The sequence below is a fragment of the Mustelus asterias genome, chromosome 20 (genome assembly GCF_964213995.1).
Source record: "Mustelus asterias chromosome 20, sMusAst1.hap1.1, whole genome shotgun sequence".
In the NCBI taxonomy this organism is placed as follows: domain Eukaryota; kingdom Metazoa; phylum Chordata; class Chondrichthyes; order Carcharhiniformes; family Triakidae; genus Mustelus; species Mustelus asterias.
In genome coordinates this window covers 53,363,883-53,376,831 of record NC_135820.1, presented here as the reverse complement: position 1 = coordinate 53,376,831, position 12,949 = coordinate 53,363,883, and the positions used below count along the sequence as shown (strand labels likewise).

Below are 12,949 nucleotides of genomic sequence, written 5' to 3'. Positions count from 1 at the left end.
TTCGGCACCCGCTACAATCCCACCCAGGCCCTATCCCCACAACCCAATGCATTTACCCTAGATAATCTCCCTGACACCAAGGGGCAATTTAGCATGGCCAATCCACCTAACCCACACATCTTTGGACTGTGGGAGGAAACCTACGAAGACACGGGGAGAATGTGCAAACTCTGCGCAGACAGTGACCCAAGCCAGGAATCAAACCCGGGTCTCTGCCGCTGAGAGACAGCAGTGCTAACCACTGTGCCACCATGCCGTGCCGGTATGAGGAGCAATCGGGAGCGTGGGCATAGACTAAATGGCTCATGTGGAGAAAAATGAACTCAATGGGCCAAGCTCCACTGCTATACATTGTATGATTGTATGCCGCTAATCATAATGAAAAGAAGAAAGGATTCAATGTAGGGTGGCAAAACGAGTTTTGTGTAAGATATTGCATTTCACCAAGGAAGTGAGCGCAGGTCATTTGTGACAGGATTTTGGATTTTGTAAATTTAGATTTTGAATTAGACACAAAAGAAATTGAATGTAAGCATTCAGTGCGGATTCTGAACATATTGCATAATATTCAGGGAAAAAAAACCTTCATCTTTATAATGGCTTCTGATGAATCAAAATAGAAATATTTTGAAAGTTGAAGTCAGAATAAAAGGTGTTTTGCCACAGAGGTGGGAATCATAGAATCCCTATAGTGCAGAAGGAGGCCATTCGGCTCATTGAGTCTGCACCAACCACAATTCCACCCAGGCCCTATTCCCGTAACTCCACATATTTACCCTGATAATCCCCCTGACACTAGGGTCAATTTAACATGGCCAATCAACCTAACCCGCACATCTTTGGAAATAGGGGCTGACTCTGTTTTCCGTTAGGATCCTGTCTCCAGTGGAAAACTAAGTTTTGGATTTACATGGCAGCAAGCTCTTAATTGATACGATGTGGAGATGCCGGCGTTGGACTGGGGTGGGCACAGTAAGAAATCTCACAATACCAGGTTACGGTCCAACAGGTTTATTTGGAATCACAAGCTTTCGGAGTGCTGCTCTTTCATCGCTTGAGTCACCTGAGGTTTTCTGTCCCAATGCAAATTAGGAAATGGAGGCAGAGTTTAGACACAAAGCAGCTGCTTGTCCTGAGAGAGGCAGAGAAATGTCACAGAAAAGCTGAAGGAAGGAACAGCGGGAGGTCCTCTTCCTGGAGGGTGATGGACGGAGGCCACTTGTCATGCAGCAGAGGCACCACTCTCTTACTTCCCCCACAGATCTCTCCTCTAGCAAGATCAAACCTCATTGTTATGCTAAAGGAAAAAATACTGCGGATGCTGGACAAAGCTCTCGCCAAGGGTCATCCAGACTCAAAACGTTGGCTCTATTCTCTCCACAGATGCTGTCAGACTTGCTGAGTTTCTCAAGCCTTTTCTGTTTTTGCCTTATTGTCATGCATAGCGCAGCAGAGCACCACAATGACTGAGACTTTTTTTATTATTTTACAAGATGTGGGTGTCGCAGGCAGGGCCAGCATTTGGTGCCTATCCTTAATTGCTCTTGCTTGTTAGGCCAGTTAAGAGTCAAAGGACAGTTAAGAGTCAACCACATTGCTGTGGATCTGGAGTTACATGCAGGCCAGACCAAGTAAGGATGGTAGATTTCCTTCCTCAAGGATATTAGTGAAACAGATGGGTTTTTACAACAATGGTGGGGTTTTGCAGTCATCAGTATACTTTTTAATTCCTGATTTTATTGAATTCAAATTTCATCATTTGCCATGGTATGATTCGAACCTGGGTCCCCAGAGTAGTACTCTGGATCTCTGGATCAGTATTCCAGTGATAAATCCATCACCATCACCCGTCTTGCAGGAGCGTACAGGGTGGAGGGCGGGGGGGGGGGGGGGGGGGGGTTGACCGGTCCAAGCAAAGGGTGTACTGCCCTCAGCCTGTTATGCCCTATGAGTTGTGATCCTGATATGTTTCTAGTCTTGTTGAAGAGGGTACCTGTCATTCAGGTAATGCACTTGAGTGCAACCAGAGATGCCACAGAGGTCTGCATTGACAAGGGCACATCTGCCTCCATATAACAATCCCCTTTGGCACCAGTTCTCAGTCAGCTCTGGGTCTCTCCACTTGTAGATCTTATGCTCAACGTAGTGTATCGTTCTCCCATGTCCCTCTTCTCTTGCCTCCTGATGCCCGTACTCTTTTAGGCAATCTGCTGTTCCACATCTCCAATAGTCTGTATTTCTAGAGCCCAGCACCCATTTCCAGCTGCAGCCTTTCAGGTGGAATCCATACAACCATGCCCCCTGCTCCAATGGCCACACAATGCCAGGAGGGTGATGATTCCCTGAACTGGCCAACTTCTTGATCCTGGCACCTCCCCTGACCTTTCAGTTGCTGCAACTTTAACTTCAGAAGAATGAGCCAAGCCCATTAACTTAGAAAAAGCATGAATACCTAAATTTTCCTCGCCTCCATGACTCACGTTTGACGTGATCCTTGCAGTCTGCAGCTGGTCTGATTCAGTCAGACAGCTGGTGAAGGCTAGCCATCTCCAGGGCAATACAGAAACGTTGTCGAGTGGGGTTCTTAATAAACCCTTTAAACTTTTTATTTAAATTAGCCTAATGAAGAGCACAAGCAAGTTCAGAGCCCTGAGCTCTCACCACCCCCAACCACCCATTGCCCTCAGGAAGATTGGTGTTGCCCAAAACAGAGACAGGACCTCCAGCCATTTGGCATTGCCACCAGATCGCCCACCTCTGTTCTGGCTTGGACCGGGCCATGTAGATCTGGTCCTGAATACCAACAGCAGTTTGCATTGAGGATTCTCCTGGTTTTATCAATCAAAGCTCGACTATTGTTCACTAGTGTGGATATGGAAAAATATTAACTCAAGTAACAATGAAAATCACGGGGAGGTGCCATTTTTGCAAAGCTAATGAGAGTGGTGTTAATCAGCCAGCAACTTGTGATTCACAAATCACTGGATATCTCTTCCTTGCCATTATTTCCTGGCCAATTTGCACATAAGTAACAGCGTGTATCTTTCAGATGCCACTATGTTTTCAGTAAAATCTGGGTCATTATGTATGGAGTATCGTGCTGTAGTATTCACAGGCAATGTAATGAAGCTGAAGTTATTAGCACAAATGAACTTGCTGATTTATGGCCTACTTATATGACAATTTCGATGCTGAACGTGGATCCACAAGAGGATAGATCTGGCATAAAGATCATTATATGAAGTCAAAGATCATAATATAAATCCAAAATACTTCACCTCTTCTGTCTGCACAAAGACCTGTCCAAAATAGTGGTCCGCACTTGTTGGGATTTAGTCAAACAGGTGAAGCTGACAATATCCAGGAATGATGTGGAGATGCCGGCGTTGGACTGGGGTAAACACAGTAAGAAGTTTAACAACTGATTAAGTTTAACAAATAAACCTGTTGGACTTTAACCTGGTGTTGTTAAACTTCTTACAATATCCAGGAATCCAGTGGATACTATAACATCACAGCATCCTGCAGCACCATGATTAGCTTTCAGTGTGTTTATGGCCAGTTAATTTGTTTAAGTTTAAAGTTTATTTGTTAATGTCACAAGTAGGCTTACATTAACACCACAATGAAGTTACTGTGAAAATCCCTTAGTCGCCACACTCTGGCGCCTGTTCGGGTACACTAAGGAGGAATTTAGCATGGCCAATGCACCTAACCAACATGTCTTTCAGACTGTGAGAGGAAACCGGAGCACCCAGTGGAAACCCATGCAGATACAGGGAGAACGTGCAAACTTCACACAGACAGTGATACAAGCTGGGAATTGAATCCAGGTCCCTGGTGCTGTGAGGCAGCAGTGCTAACCACTGTGCCACTGAGTTAATTTGAGCTACATTTAAGTAATTGCTTGTCCTTCGAAACCATTGCACCACGTCCAGGATACAGGTGTTATTGTGTAAGTGCCATGCATGTTGTCATATACCAGGAGAATGCTGGAATACCCTATTATGTGTGATCCATATAATTTGGCTGGTACAAATGTTATTTAATGAACCTCATTTTAAATGAGTCTCCTGAGGTGTTCCTCAGGATTAAGAATGACTTGTTTCCACTCTAATGTGTGATCTGCAGATTCTGCTGCATTCGGTCAGATGCTGCTTGGACAGCTAGGTAAGTTAGTTGTTTGCAGGTTTGTGTGCTCTCTCTCCAATGCCTCAACTTTGCCTCTGCATGTTCCTGAAGAAGTCTCTTTTGATGCCTTTCCAAATGAAACTTCTCCATTTTGGTTGGTCATAAGCTAGGAACTCTCATGAGTTGGCGGGATGCTCTGAGGACATCCCTAAAGCATTCCACTATCTTCCTGGGAGTCTCTTGCCATGACTGAGTTCCAAGCTGAGCAGTTGCTTTGGAAGCCCAAACAATTGAAACAAGTATTTTACACAGTTAAAGCCAAAGACTAAACCTAATTAATTTTAGATTGTTTCTAAATGGATTGACTCGTTTCACAAATTAGGTTGGGGCTGGACATCAACTGCATAACAGGTGTTACATAGCTTCAAATAGATTAAATGCTCATTTTTAAAATCAAATCGGTGCTTAAAATAATTAGTTGAATAGACTTCGAGCTATAGTGACAGGTTAGTTCAGCCTTAGGTGATGTATTGTTTCCAGCTCACGTAGAAATGCTCATTTATCACTGAAAACTTGCTAAGAATCAAATTAGCACATTATAGCTCTGCCTAAATGAGCAAACTGACATGTTTGCCTTGGCTCAGTAGTAATACTCTTGCCTTTGAGTCAGATGGTGGTGGTTACAAGCCTTCCTCTGGACATTTGCGCATATAATTTAAGTTGGATTTGATGTGGTACATGGGGCGTAATGGTCTGTCAAACATGTTGTGTTTTGGACGAGACTGTAAAACCAAGGTACCATCTGCCTTGTCAGATGGGTGTAAAAGAACCCCCAACACTATTGCAAGATGGGCAAGGGAGTTTTCCCTGTGTCCTGGTGAACATTTATCATTCATCCAGCATCTAAAAATTTAATCTGGCCGTTATTTCATTGTTGTTTGTGAGACCTTGCTGTACACAAGTTAGCTGCTGTGTTCCCTACATTGCAAGTAAGCACACTTCAGATCCACTCAATTCCTTGTAAGTCAGGTTCTGAAGTGTGAAAGGCACTATATATGGAAGTTCTTTAAAATGACCACGTGAATTAATGGAATACGTATCCTTAAATTGCCAGTGATTTATCTGCAATGTGGTTTAATTGCTTTACAACATAGCAACTAAAATAAATCTCTACCTTATTAGTTCAATACTTGTCAAAAGCATATTTTATGGTAATCTATTTCTAATGCACTGTAACATAATACTCTCCTCTAGTGGCTATTATAATGTTTTAAGATTCCATTACGTTTAAATAAGTTGGCTCAATTTGACAAACTTTGCCTCCCAGTTCTGCTAACCAGCTACATTGTTCCGTCACTGGGCATTGTAGAACAGTAGATTTCCCAATGTAGTAACCAGGATTTAGCAATTTCTCATCTTAGTCACTTGTTTACCCAGTGGAGTTCATGTGTTATTACTAAGTTCAAGAGCTGAGTGTGTGTAATTGGAGAGAGATTGGCAACTGCACAGTCAATGTTCTGTTATTTGTCACCTTTCCTTACTGTTGAAGACAGCACACTATTTGCTCATTAAAGGCATTTTCGGAAAGGAATAACCAATCATGCAGTCAACGTTGTCGTGTGTGGAGGGCATTAATCGCTCTATGGTGTACCATTTCATCGCTAAACATCTGTGTTGAAAAAGAGGTTGGGCATGTTTCTTGTGTAACATATTCTACTGGAGAAAACCAGATGTAAAAGAGAGAACTGGAGCCAATCTTTGTACACTTTTATTTAAAGTTTTTTATTTATTAGTGTCACAAGTAGCTTACATCAATATTGCAATGAAGTCACTGTGAAAATCCCCTAGTTGCCATTTTACAGAGGTACACATTGCAAGCATATTTCTAGCAAAAACCTTTGGTCCATGTCTACGTATAGGAGGCTTAAGTGAGTGCCCAGTTAATACCTGCACCAGAATACAATTAATAGACGATTAACATGACGGGCGCGATCTTACCACCCATTCACGTCACACTCCCGCTGCAGTGAAGACGGAGAATTTGACGCCCAGCCAAATCTCCATTCACTACAAGTAAAATGGGAAAATCCCAGTGGCGTGAACGGTTGGAAAATTCCAGCCACTGTCTTCTCTCTCTGCAAATAAAAAAATGTATTATGCAAATTAAAGCTAATTAAATCAAGAATCTCCATATTCTGTACAAAGCAGTACATTGTGAGTTACCCCTCCACTAGGACCCCTAACCCTTTCTTTGTGTATGTACTTCTTTTTGGAAAACACCACACAGTTGGTGATTTGGATAGATCCATTTAATTTTAATTTCTTTCTCTCCAGTGTTTGTTTCAAATCTGTAACATTTTCCCAATCACATGTGTACATTAAAAAGAAAGATCTGCATTTATAAAGCAGCTTCATGATCACTGTACTTCTCGAAGTGTGTGATAGCCAATTAAGTATTTTTATTTAAAGATGGCAAAATCTTACCAAAAAATGGCAGAATGTTAGTTCCAGTGAGGAAAATGGCCTGTTTCTTTCCAGAGAAACACGCCGGTTTGGTCTCCAGATGTTAGCACACTCTGTCACCAAAAAACAACTGAGCGTGTTTCACACCATCAAGCAGGGCGTCACGGTGGCAAAGCGGTTAGCACGGCTGCCTCAGTGCCAGGGACCTGGGTTCAATTCCCGGATTGGCTGACTGTGTGTGCGGAGTCTGCACCTTCTCCCCATATCTGCGAGGATTTCCTTCGAGTGCTCCAGTTTCCCCCCACAGTCCGAAAGACGTGCTGGTTAGGTGCATTGGCCATGCTAAATTCTTCCTCAGTGTACCCGAACAGATGCCGGAGTGTGGCGATTAGGAGATTTTCACAGTAACTTCACTGCAGTGTGAATAGAAGTCTCCATATGACACTAATAAATAAATTTTACAGGGGTGGGGCCTCAACATGCCAGTAAAGACCGGCTGCATTGAGATCGGGGCACCTTGTTTAAAGGGCATTCAAATCAGAGCAAAAAATGAAACTGTTGTAAACCATGCCGATGTGTTTGAATACACAGTGGGAAAAGCAATATCTAGTGGAGAGGGGGGGTTTTCGACTATATTTAAATATGCTAAAATGAATGTAAATCATGTAAATCAGGTTCATGAGCAGACGTGAACCTGATCATCTTACCATTACCGGTAAGAGGCAACCAAAATCGGAAGTTGTGATCTGCGATTTCCAGGGTTTCGCCGAATCTTGGGCCCCACCGCCATTCCTGCAGTTGGTGAGCGTGGGCTCAAGGTCGCCCCCATTGTCACTGTTGTACGGCAGGAAATGCAGCAACCAATATGTGTTAGGCAAACTCTGCATGGCCGGATGTTGATTGAGGGATAGATCTTGGCAAGGACAGCAGGGATAACTCCCTTATTGCCCATTGAAATATGCCATAGGTTCGTTTATATCCATCCACACAGGCCAATGGGGCATTGGTTCGCTGTCTTATCTGAAAGACAGCATCTGCAACACTGCAGCACTCCCTCAGTACTGTACTGGAGTGTCAGCCTTGATTTTGCGCTCAAATCCTAGGCCAGAATTTTACCGGCACGCCCACCCGAGGCCAACGGAGAATGCCGTTCTGTGAGCCCCACCCACCCCGATTTCAGGGCAGGTGTGCCGGTAAAATCAATGCTCTAGTGTGGAACTTGAACCCACAATGTTGTGACTCGGTGGCAAGAGTGCCAAGCACTGAACCATGGTTGACACGGAATACTCCCCACCACTTGCAAATAATTAAACACAACTAGTATACAATTAACATAACATGTTGATCACCTTTCTTTGATAAAGGTATCATCAGAATTGTGGTGTTCTTTGATGAAGAATTAGTTGCCAACACCTAACACATGAAATTCCCTTGCAATTAGATAGTACAACTATTTAATCTAACAAGATAGCTTGCAAATGCTTCAACTCATTTATCATTTCAATATTAAAAACAACATTTATGACATGAAGTCAGAACCATACCAACAAAAGAAACAACGTTATACAGAGATAATTTACAGATCGCCTCTCGGAAAATATTAAACATTAACCTAATAAACATTGATATAAACAGACAAAGCACTGTAAATAACCAGACATCGGTGACAAGTAAAATTGGGCCAGGCATAAAACCATCATTGTACCCAAACTCATCAGCTTCTTGGCAGGCAAATTAGGTTAAAATTGCCACCATAGTATGGAATCAATACAAATCATTTAAGAATGAACTGGAATTTAGAATCAAATTGCATATAATCAGTTATTCATGGAGGGTTTTAATAATTTTACTTACAAGATTAAGTGCATAATTACAAATTATTGAACTCTACGCTCCCAATCTTTTATGAATCTCATTGCATTATGTAAAAAAGTTATAGAAGTTTAGCGAAGGAGATAATAATCTCTCGCCATGAGCATTATATGCTTCGTTGCTTCAATTATTAACTCTGCATGGGATTTCTGTGCCACAGTTAAAAAAATAAATTTAACTTCCCTGGATTCATTTTGTGACATCACTAATCACTAGCTACAAATGATTGAGGATTGTGCCAACAGCCTGGGATTAGGGAAACTGGAGAAATCTGGTAGATTTTACCATTTCTATTGTGTTCATTCTTAGCTTTCGTAGATGTTTATTATATGTATATATATATTATATATATAAGATATATACACTTAACAGATTATTTATTTCCACCAGAATTGGCAGCAGGATTGCAATGTGAAGCTTTTTAAGCATTTTGCTATGTTTTTGCATGGCAGATCTTGACTCAAGGACATTGTGGTTTCTTGAGCAAACATAATTGTGGTGACATTGTGCCAAATGTTAGCATCTTAACTGTTATTTTATCAGTTCTTGGGCAGTGCTGACAAAGTCATATGCTTGTCATTTCCCATTGCTCTGTGAAAATAAGGATGTGCCTTCTCCTTGAGCTGGTGCAGTGTTTGGAAGTTGGATATTGCTGAGCAGTTTACATTATGTAGAGAAAAATTTCACATCAGCATAAAACTTTAACACTATGTTAGCCCTCTCAGCCGCCTATCCCCATAACCCCACATATTTTACTGTAGCTAATCCATCTAACCTACACATCTTGGGATACTAAGGGGCAATTTACCATGGTCAATCAATCTAACCTGCCCATCTTTGGACTGTGGGAGGAAACTGGAATATAACAGACCCCACAACACTATTGAAGACAAATAGGAAATTCTCCTGGTACACAAGCCAACTATTAATGTGACCTGATGCACGAGGTGGGCCTAATCAGGAGGGTGGGATGCATGGGATTGAGAAGACACTTTATAAAGGCAAGTTTTTTAATGCTAGTTTGCCTTTATTCATAATTTAAGGACGATGTAAATTGGTACAAAAAGCAGTTGAATTCTACACTCAAATATTTGCCGCAATCACCAGTTAGTATGAATCAGCACATCACATGTTCATGTCTAAAATTACTTCTTTCAAGTTATTGGTGAGAACAAAAACTCATTGTATGTTTCACAGAGCATAAGGGAATGGCCTGTGCACCATTGTAACAACATGAATATTGTGGTTTAAGATAGAAGGGATGAATGCAGTCTTTTGATACAAAGTTTAAGAAGTTCAGTGCCGTCAAAGAAATCCTGCAATTACGCAAATTCATTATACATAACTTGACACATCTGGCATGCAGTAAAGAGCCAGAAAAATATATAGACACAACTTAATAGACTATTTAGTGTATCTCAAAAGCCCAATTGTCTCCATTTGAGCAAAACAAGTTCTGCAAAAGTGAATGACTTATTAGTGAAGCATTTAAGAAATAAGGGCCTTCAATTGCCTTCAGATTATTAAAAAGTGGAATATCAGGATTCAGCGACTCATTAATTTGTATAAATCAGGAGGATCCCAGATGCCAAATTATGATTATGATCATGACAGCAGACCTTAGTATTCAAGGGTAGGGGAAGGAAAATGTGCTATATTTCCCAGTCTTATTTGGTTGTATCAGTGTTTAGAGTGGACTTTCAGTGATTTGTTTATGGTAGTTTAACTCCAACTTTAACTTTGCTCCTATACTCAGCAATTCAGGCAAAAGGAGTGTAAAGGTATTCCAAGTACATGAATAGCTTCCTGTCTGTCTGCAACATAGTAAGAAGTTTAACAACACCAGGTTAAAGTCCAACAGGTTTATTTGGTAGCAAAAGCCAGGTGTGGCTTTTGCTACCAAATAAACCTGTTGGACTTTAACCTGGTGTTGTTAAACTTCATACTGTGTTTACCCCAGTCCAACGCCGGCATCTCCACATCATGTCTGCAATATAGCCAGTTTAGGCAGCAGATTGCCCTGTTGAGTCCAATTCAAACATCCTCATGTTTCTCAATTGTGCGAAAGGCTTTTAAATTTTGCAAAACTAATATTCATTCAGTAATTAACATAGGAATGGAGCCAATCACAGCCCACACCTACAATTATGCTGGGATCTAATCAACATGGGATTTGGTCAAAGGTAGGATTATAGAGTCAAAGAAAGAGGGTTGGTGAATTGCAATATTTGGCTGGAATTTTAGATGTATATATATAAAAAAAACCCTGTAAGATAAAAGAGCGAGACAGTAAATGGCAGATGTGGAGCAAAAAGGAAACAAACAAAAAGTGAAAAGTTAAGGATAAAAGCAACACAGACTGAGATAGTGAGAGAAGAAATATAAAGTGAGTGGGCTAAATTGAAAGAAATGAAAAGAATAAAAGAAAGGATAAAAAGGATTTACAGCTGAGTGGATAATCTAGCTCAGTCTTTGTCTCAGCACATCTTCACACCCACACTGTTTTTTTTCCCTTTGGGGAATAGTGAGGGAAGTGGTGGAAGGATTCCCAAATTGGTTATCTGCCAATTGAACTGTGTTGAATGCTCCTTTCATGGTCCACAAGTCCTGGTCTTGGAATTGAATCTGGAGCTTCTGGTTCAGCAGTGTGGGCACTACCACTGCACCACAAGGTCTCCGAGATCTCCTCCTAAGAGCCCTGAACATAATAGAATACAGTCCTTAACCAATTTGATTCACCTCAAATTATATTTTTTTAAAATCTGAATTCACTGGATACAGCAAAGGCTATGGGTACTCCCAGCTATAGTATTCAAGACTTGTGCTCCAGAACTAGCCAGGATTTAGTCAGACTGTTCCAGGACAGATACAGTACGAGCATCTGACCAAAAATGTGGAAAATTGTCCAAGTCCACAAAAACGAGGACAAATCTAATCCTGACAATTTACCAGTCTATTCTCAATCATCAACAAAATAATGGAAGATTGCTATGCACTTACTCTGCAACAACCTGCTCTCTGCTATTCACTTTGATTTCTCCCAAGGTCACTGAATTTCTGATCCCATTACAGCCGTGGTTCTAGCATGAATAAAAGAGCCAAGCTCCAGAGGTCAAAGTGACTGCCCTTGACATCAAGGCACTATTGACGAAGTGTGGTATCAAGGAGCCTTAGCAAAATTGAAGTCAATGGGAATCAGGAGGAAAGTTCTCCACTGCTTGGAGTCATACTAAGCACAAAGGTATTGGAGGCCCAGGACATCACTGCAGGAATTCCTCAGGACTGTATCCTGTGTCCAAACATTTTCAGCTGTTTCATCAATGACCTTCCCTCCAACATCAGGTCAGAAGTGGAGGTGTTTGCTTATAATTTCACAGCGTTCAGCACCATTTGCAACTCCTCAGATACTGAAGCAGTCCTTGACTGCATGCAGCATGACCTGGAGAATACTTAGGCTAGGGCTGATGGCAAGTAATGTCATGCCACGCAAATGTCAAGCAATAACTATTTCCAACATGAGAGAATCTAACAATCTCCCCTCAACAGTCAATGGATTGGCATCCCACCTTCAACATTCTGGGGTTACCATTGACCAGCCATGTAGATAACGTGGCTACAAAAGCAGGTTAGAGGCTATGAATTCTGCAACAAGTAGTATAACCTCTGCATCCCTGAAACCTGTCTGCCATCTAAAAGGCACAAGTCAAGGATGAAATGTAATACTCTCCACTTGCCTGGATAAGGACAGTTCCAATAAAACTGAAGAACTTGACATCATCCAAGACAAAGCAGCTGCTTGATCAGCATCCCATTCACCATCTTAAGGTTCACTTCCTCCACCACCAATGCACAATGGCTGCAGTGTGTACCATTTACAAGATGCAGTGTAGCAACTTGTCTAGGATACAACTAGAAGAAAAAAAAGGCAGCAGATGCATGGAATCACCACCATCTGCAAGCTCCCCTTCAAATCATGCACCATTCTATTTAGAACCATGTCGCTGTTCCTTCATTGCCACTGGGTCAAAATGCTGGAACTCCCTAACATCACTGTGTATTTACTTGCACTGAATGGGCTGCGGTGGATTGAAAAAGACAGCTCACTGGCATCTCCTCAAGAGCAATTAGTGATGGGCAACAAACAATGGCTTTGCTGGTGATGCTCATATTCCAATTTTAAAACTGATAGCTTATACGAGAAAGAGAAAGAAGACAACACTATTTTTCAAGAACCTGCAGTAGTCCTCTACTAGTTGGACCCCTCGCTGTCCACAATGAATGGGTGAAGCATGCATACACATCATCTATTTCCACTTTGAACATAGGAACATAGGAATTAGGAGCAGAAGTAGGCAAATTCAGCCCTTCGAGCCTACTCCGCCATTCAATCAGATCCTGGCCCATCTCTCCCTGGTCTCAAATCCACCTCCCCCCCCCCCCCCCCCCCGTTCCCCATATTCCCTTAACCCTTTTTAAAATTAGA

The 12,949-nt window shown here is 41.8% G+C and overlaps 1 protein-coding gene across 1 annotated transcript in view; it reads right to left on the bottom strand.

The window, feature by feature from the left end:
• The window catches only part of samd10a (sterile alpha motif domain containing 10a), an 80,965-nt gene that overhangs the window by 57,663 nt on the left and 10,353 nt on the right, over positions 1–12,949 (bottom strand). The window lies entirely within an intron of this gene.